Source organism: Cygnus atratus, chromosome 2 (genome assembly GCF_013377495.2).
Source record: "Cygnus atratus isolate AKBS03 ecotype Queensland, Australia chromosome 2, CAtr_DNAZoo_HiC_assembly, whole genome shotgun sequence".
In the NCBI taxonomy this organism is placed as follows: Eukaryota; Metazoa; Chordata; class Aves; order Anseriformes; family Anatidae; genus Cygnus; species Cygnus atratus.
The window spans coordinates 66,549,516-66,557,685 of NC_066363.1; the positions used below are offsets into that span (position 1 = coordinate 66,549,516).

The window sequence follows — 8,170 nt, forward strand, 5'->3', positions numbered from 1 at the left end:
TCCCTGTCTTAATAAACTGTCTTTATCTCAACTCACAGACTTCACTTTCCCGTTTCTCTCCCCCATCCCGGAGAGGGAGGGGGGAGGGTGAGCGAACGGCTGTGTGGTGTTTGACTGCCAGCCGGGCTAAACCACAACAGCATCTAAATAATTAGCATATAAGCAGTAGGTGTGTTGAATGAAAATCATATTGAATCATCTACATAGTAAAGGAAAAAATTCTTCAGCTGTTTTCATCTGAAAATAGGTACCTCATTAATGACTGATAAACTACCATGCCAAACAGGTAATACTGGTGAGATTGAAATGGAAAAAGTGACAGTCATGAGACAGAGCAAAACATGCCATGCGAAAATGAACTGACCTGCTATGATGACTCACTTTCAGCTAGCCAATCTGAGTGTAGTCTTTGAACTCTGTTAAAAGTGGAAGACGCAGATGCTAGAAATAAATGTAGACATAGAGGTAGAGACAGAATATACAAAAACACAAGCCTGAAAGTAGACAGATGCATGCATATCTGGTGTTACCGGAGTTTCAGAAACGTGAAGGATTCTGCTGGTAAATCAGCTGTTATTCTGCACTTTTTACTTTGAGACACTGTGAAATTCACTTGCTGTCCCAGAGTGACTCCAAGGACAATTTTATATCAGTTATGCCTAGTCATTGTCAAATGCCTAGCTAAGTAGCTTGTAGGTAGCGCTGGCTGATTGCAAAAGTGGCTGCTGATAAACCTGTCATACCTGCATGAAGAATGGATAGTAATTAAACATTCATTTAGACATAATATTTGAAGCAGGAATATACTATCTTGTATTTCTTGAAATATCTTATTTGTGCATGTCAACATCTCTGTATCTGGAAGTAGAGGAAACAGTTTTAAGCTGCCAGGCTTACTAGTTTGAAAGGAATGCTACATCACGGTTTATACCAATCAGCGTGAATGAAAGAAATTTTGCATACACAAATCAAATGAATATCTGTCTGATTTCACTGAGAAAAATATCACAGTTAAGAAAATTGATTTTTTTTCCTCTAAAAGCGACTCATTACACACATTTCAGTTTGCCCACATGCCATTAAGAACGTCCAGGAACATCAGAGAGAATGCCAGGCAGACGAACCTGGGAATTCATGAGGTGAGCACTAGGGATAATCTCCTGACCTTTGCAGAGCATAATTTGCATGCTGAATTCCTTACAGTAACATTTTACCTGCTGGTATTAATCAAGGTATGTCCAGATATGTCATGCCAGGATGAATCATATATGTGACAAGCAGTGGACTGGAATCTGCCCTAATTTATATAACTTCTGCGAAGGCATTGTTGGCTGAAGTGCAGTCCCCAAACACAAGATGGCTCATCCAGTGTCTCTCAAACTCTCTCCTTTAATGTCTGAATCAGATTCTGTGATGTCCTGTGGATGTTCTAGCATGATTAAAAGCAACTCTAGTCACACTTATCTCCTTTCATGAAAAAAAAAAAAAGATTTAGAAAAAGACACATACTATAAAAATGCCCTTGATCAAACCATCCTCCCCTTCACTTTTTCCATGCAATTCAAGCACGCTGCTAATGCTGCATTTTGATGCCTGCCTGCACCACAAATGTCCATGTATCCATGTATGGCCAGTAGAACAGTCAAATAGATTAAACCACATTTTTTGCATCTTATTTTTTGAAGTCTGCGCTGCTCTGAGCTTGGATATCCTTTCTCCTTTGAACATTGCAAAGCAAGCATTTTTAGGAGGAATCCTCTGGCAGTGTTGTTGGCAAATCCTGTTGCCATCCCTGGGTTTTTGTGGCTGCATGAAACTTTGCAAAAGAGTTGTCTGTACTGGCTTTTGTTACATTATGTAACAGAAACTTTGTTCTGATTCATTACCTTTGGAATGTGTAAGATAAAAGCCTGATATAGGGTAGGCAGGCTCTACCCTCTGACTGTGAGCTCCTTTCTGCGTAACAGATTTCATCCACGCAGTGCCAATGGCAATGTGCATGGGTAGGGACACAGAGGACAGGTCCATAGGAGCGTGCTCAAAAGGAGGTCTGGTTCTGGATTTAACACCATACTTGTAAAACCCTGCAACTTTACTGAGTAGGCAGAGCACGGCCTCGCGTTGCTTGTCTCAATGCATAGGTGGCAAATAACGCAGCAACAAGGGAGGAGCTGCACTACACATTTGGCCGGTCATAGCGGCTGGTGGCAGTAGCAGAGGCAGATGCCCCCAGCTAGAGGACAGATGCTTCCTGCCTCACACGTGAGAGACAGGCTTGTCTCTGTCGGCAGAACAACGGTGATTATGGTCTTCTCAAAATAGAAGGCTGCCTTGTGCAGTGAGGGACTTGTCGATATTTGGACTGCGACTTACTACAGGCTCTTCCCTACTTGAAGTGCTGAAAATATAATCCTTCGCTGTCTGTACAGAGGGTTAGTGTACAGCTTAGCGGTGTGAACCTCCCACTTGCCATAAAAAGAGACCTTACAACCAAATTTCAGCAGTGCTTTTTGGGTGAACTTCAAGTGAAGGTATTTCTGTCAAGATCTTATTTACCATCTCACTTGCTCCACATAGCAAGATGTGATCTCTCTATGCTAGCACACATGATGCTGTATAATGACTGACTGCCTAATTACCTACGTCCATTCCAGACCTATTTCAAGCTATGTGAAGTGATTTCTAATAGAATATTTTATGTTTCAGCATAAGAAATACTTCAAATAGAAAATACTATTAAAATAAATGCTAAGTGAAAGATGACTTATAAAGGATCTTCCTCAATTAAGCAGATGTAATTTCTTTCATATCTTCAATGTAATAAACCTCCTAGTCTTCAAATTAAACATGGAGTTTTCTAGTCTAACTTTGTACTTGTTATGTCATAAACAGGAAAAGGCATTTTTTTTTCATTAAATATACAGGCAAAAACAATATAAAATTTAATCACACGTTGTAAAACACCAACAAAGGAAAATACTATTTTCTGCTTCTTTGAAGGCTACTTTGATGCAAAAATATTTGAATTGGATTGATCATGTATTCAGACAATTTTTTTTATAAAATGTTAAATAAAATCCTTTAAATAAAGCAATATTTTACTATGAATAAACAAAGTTGTCGCTTTAGGTACACCCTGTATTGCAATAATTAAGAGATTGAAAGTTACCCAGCTATCTGTCATCTATTTTCTTACTTCCCATTATTGACTTAATTTTTAATTGAAAAACTAAAAAGATTTAAGTGAAAACTTTCTGGCTTTCAGATCTTAAGGGGCAGCTTAATTGGCCAAGTTTGTAAGAGCAATTTGTAAAATCAAAAACTTGTCTCTATTCTGGCATGAATTAAAAAACATATTTAATTTTAATTTGTTCCTTATTTTAAAATTGGAAGCAGTAAAACCACAGCACAGTTAGGGGAATGATGTATTGGAAGAGCTTCTGTTTTGAGGTCATTAATCCTTTATTCTTTTAACTTTTAATTAAAGATGTGATAACATAAGAATGCTATCCATCTCCTGTTGGGGTTCTGAAATCCTATGACAGTTCAAGGAAATGTTCATAGCAAAAATAAGTGCAATGTAATGCAAAATTTAGCCCATTATCACAAAAAGCAGACATTTGATTTTTCACCTGCTTCTAAAGCAATACGACAGGTACCTTGTTTTTTCATACCTAGGGGTAAAAATTATTTTAAAATATGTAATTTACATATGCAAAATTGAATTAACAGTTTACTGAGTAACATCAACACTTCAATGCTGAACAAAGATAGAACAAATCTTTTTCCTTCTTTCAACAAACTTTCAGAGGAAGGCTGTGGACATTTTTCAAACCACACACCATAAACACCGCACCAAAGTGTTGGCTACAGAGTTTTCAGGCCAAAGTCTAAGTCAAATAATCATGCATGACTTTGGATTTTTCAGAAAATGATATGGAAGGTTGGACTCAGTAAATGGCTGTGCATATGTCCAGCATCAAATCACAATGATATTGCCTCTCCTTACGCATAACTGCCCCTCAAGGTAAGTATCGTCACAAACACAGATATACTGACTTGTATCAGTGTATCTATAGCAGTGCACATTTATGCTTTGCCTGGTATTGAGATAATTTCTTATGCAAACATTTCATCTTTTTAAGTAGAAAGCGTGTATCTGGAGGCAGAGTGTGACTTTACCTTAGTATAAAGTATATAGGACTATGACGATATAAGTAAACAGAAAGCAGTTTTATTCAATGCATTGCAAGAAGCATTTTATGCTTATATTGACATGTCTTGTGCTAATCCTGACCTTCAGCTTCTGTGAGATGTTTTAATAGCCTCTCAACTATTTAGTAATGTATGTTGCTGCTGTCTTCTACAAGCTGTTCTGCTTTGTAAATCTTCTAAAACCACAGTGATATGAATAGTGTAAGCAGGAAAAGATAACCATGTTTTAAAAATATAGGATTATAAATCTTTTGAGTGGAACATAATTTTACCACAAATTTTTGATAGGATATATAATTTAGCAATGATTTTGGTGCTTATTATGAGGACCCAATACCACATAACATGATGTAGGACAGTTAAAAACTATTTCTTCTTGTTAATGTGGTGTACTTGACTAACAAACACAGGTGCTATTGTTATGTGATTGGTAATATGGCATACTTCTGAAGCCTGCTGAGACCTGAAGAAAATTCTAGGTAAGCTGCACTCTAATTGGCCTAGTAGCTAATATTTTTGTAACCACTTATGGAAAATACTGTATTAATGCTGGTTGGATTCCCTGCTTGCTCCACTCTAGACCATCTACAATGCATCGTGTAAAATTATTTACCTAGGTCAACAATTTCCAGGCCTTGCATAACCTCTCTGTCTTTCATATCTGATCTAAGTTAATATTACTTCACCCCTATCTTCAAACTGTTGCTTCTCTGATGCCTGCTTTTGCTCCTGCTTGATATTTATTTCATCCACTAGCTTCTTTTCCTTGCCACCAGCTACACATTTGATGCTCTTCTTATTCTATTTCATTATGCCAGCACTCTCTCTTCAAGTAAAAGACGTACTTATTACCTTTATTTAGCTTGTGCTTGAAATGCAACTTTGTTGGAATCACCATGATACAACGTTTAGCCTAAGTGAGAGCACTGACAGTACTGATTTAGACCTGTTTTCCCTGTCCTCCATTCTCTGACTTCTTCCTGACCTCTATCACACTTGGAATTTAGACTGAAGATGTGTTTTTCTTATTCAGTGCTGGAACAGCAGGAGGGTGGTATTTAGAGTGTTCTTGTGAACATGGATGGCTCTGCAAGCACAACAATGAGCATGGCCTCTGCCTGACAGTTTGCTATCAGTTTATCTTCTGTTTCAGGTCTCTCCTCACCTTTGAGAAATATAAAACCCTAATAAATCAAAATTCAGGAAAAATGGGACTGATCCTCTACATTTTGACATAAAAGGTAAAGGAGTGTTGAATTTGAAGGAAAGGGTAGGAATGTTTCCATGTCCTGATTATGGAGACATTTCATTGACAGCTCTTGAGTGTGGTGGAAAAATTATTAAGATTTGAAAGGTCTGACTAAGAAATTTATCCTCTCAAAAGGAACATTCCCTTTGACCAAAAGCTAGCAGTCTGTGTCTATCTCCTAGTTCTGAGGTCAGACAAGACCGGGTGCACCCTGCACAGGCCCCAGCACAGTGTTAGCACTGTGGCAGTTATTAAGGCACTTGAGGAGGCCACGCCTCCCAGGAGGCATCTGTCTACACCAAAATTAAATATATCAGTGACCTTGGTAGTACTTAAATACAGCTAACTTGTTTATGCTGCATTATTTCAAACATTTTAGAGGAAAGCCATTTTAAACTGGTTCCTTTAGACACTAGTATAAATCTGTTGAAGAAAGAAGTATGGTCTGTTGTTTAAAGCACAGGACTCTGAGTCAGAAGATGTAGATTATGCACCCTGCACTACTAACTACTGACAATGTGGCTTCTTCACACTAAATTGGGAAATAGTACTTAACTGGTCAGAGGTAACACGGAGACAAGTCATTAAAGCTTATAATGATTGTAATAATGAGAACAAGTGCATTAGGGGACTACTACTGACAAGAAATCCATAGGAAAGAAGCAAATTACCTGTATGTTTGAAATTCTGGTAACTTACTCAGAAACAAAGTGAAATTTCTGTGCTGTGTTGGTGGATGGTTTAGGAATGCAAAATACCAGTGGTTGAATGTGTTAAGCAACATCATCTAAAGGTCACCGGGGCTCCAAAGTAAAACTATGATCTCATGGCTGCAGTTTTTGTCCTTCCCTGTTCACACCCTTTCCGTGTTTATGACTGTTACGCTGGGAAGTATTAATGGCCTCTGTCTCCCATATATAGGTAGCTGTGCATTGTGTAATGGACGTGTAGGCTAACTATACCCCATAAGGTGTTGATGCTGGAAACAGGGAGGCAACAGCCCGGCTGACTCTATCTTGAGGCTGATCAGGATCTGAGCTTGTGAGGATGGAGGTGTTCCCTGGGACTGGAAAATGCCGTCAGGTCAAGTCTGACTCAGGCTCAGAGACTGAATGCTTACAAGTGCAGAGACTGAATGCTTATGGGGCAATAAAACCTGGGGAAAAAAAGCAGTGAGGAAGTCACATACCAAGATATGACTAAGGTGGGACAGCTTACTTTCTGTATTCATTGTATGATAAAATTCCTTTTTTTTTTTTTAAAATGTAAAATCAAGTCAACTACTATGTGTTTTGGATTCAGCTATGAGAAATTGATTGAGGCGTTTACTTTGTGTGGGGCACCAACACATATATATAAATATACACCAGATATAACATATGTTAACATATATTTTTATTTTTATTTATTTATTTATTTTGTGAATGCAGTAAAGGTTTGCGGCAGAAGCAAGGTGGCAAGGCTGTGAATAACTGGCTCACCACTCAGGCCCGTGCAAGCAGCAGCAGGAAGATGACTTCATCTCCTCCTCCCCTATGCCAGTGACCTGCAGCTCTGGATTGCATATAGCAGCTGCTAATGCTGGAGGAGCTGCCTGTCCCAGTGGCAACAGTGGCAACAGCAGCAGCTAGGGCAGACTTCCCAGGCTCTACCCTCTTTCTCTGACATTCATCAGATAACAAAGAAGGTCACCCTCCTTGGCGTAGTTCACCTCCAAATAGGAAACAATCACTGATTTTATAGCAGAACTCGTGATCAGTTTGTAGCAAAATGTGAGATGCAGAGCAAAACCTTTAAACCCATTTTAAAAATACTTTTACCATTCCCTTTTATAGTATCATCACTCATGGCTTAAGCAGTAAGAAAATAGAAGGCTCACAACTTTAGCTGTCTGAAACAAGAAACGGGGAACAAGAAAAAAGATCAAACATTCCTTTTCAGCCGTCATTCGAGCAAGCCTCATGGTCTGCCTGCCTTGCGTATTTGAGCCACACAGGGCTGATTCAGCAGAAAGCTAGCACAATGTGCATGACATATCCTCAGCCACAGAAACACGTGAAAATGCCCTTTAGCACCAGGGGAGAGATTTCATGGAACTGCTGATGGTTTGAGGTGGGAAGGGGCCTCCGGAGGCCACCATGTCCAAGCTCCCTGCTCAAGCAGGGACACCTGGAGCTGCTTGCCCAGGACCATGTCCAGACAGCTTTTGAAGATCTTCAAGGAGGAGGCTCCACAACCTCTCTGGGCAGCCTGTGCCAATGCTTTGTCACCTGCACAGTGAAAAAGTGTTTCCTGATGTTCAGAGGAACCTTCTTTGCTCCACTTTGTGCCCATTGCCTCTTGTCCTGGCACTGGGCACCACTGACAAGAGCCTGGCTCCATCCTCTTTGCACCCTCCTTTCAAGTATTTACAGATATTGATGAGATCCCCTTGGAGGTATTTATAGACACGTATGAGAGCCCCCTGAGCCTCCTTTCCCCCAGACAGAGCAGCCCCTTCTCTCAATCTCCCCTCACAGCAGAGGTGCTCCCGTCCCTTCCCCACCTCCACCACCCTTTTGACAAGTGCTTCCAGCGCCCTTTGATGAATTTTTTTTTTTTTTATTGAGTGATCCCACGACCCTTTTGGAGCGATTCCAGTACAGAGAACTAATGTATTAATTTATTTAAAAAGACAATTTTCAGCGCGAGTTGTACATATAACCC

General features: G+C 39.6%; 1 long non-coding RNA gene across 1 annotated transcript; it reads left to right on the forward strand.

The window, feature by feature from the left end:
* Positions 1-3,943: 3,943 nt before the first annotated feature.
* On the forward strand, positions 3,944-7,902 carry LOC118259381 (uncharacterized). The gene is made up of 5 exons (XR_004782020.2): positions 3,944-4,027; positions 4,626-4,694; positions 5,369-5,456; positions 6,386-6,668; positions 6,895-7,902. It is a non-coding gene; the product is annotated as an uncharacterized LOC118259381 (long non-coding RNA).
* The last annotated feature ends 268 nt before the right edge of the window (positions 7,903-8,170 follow it).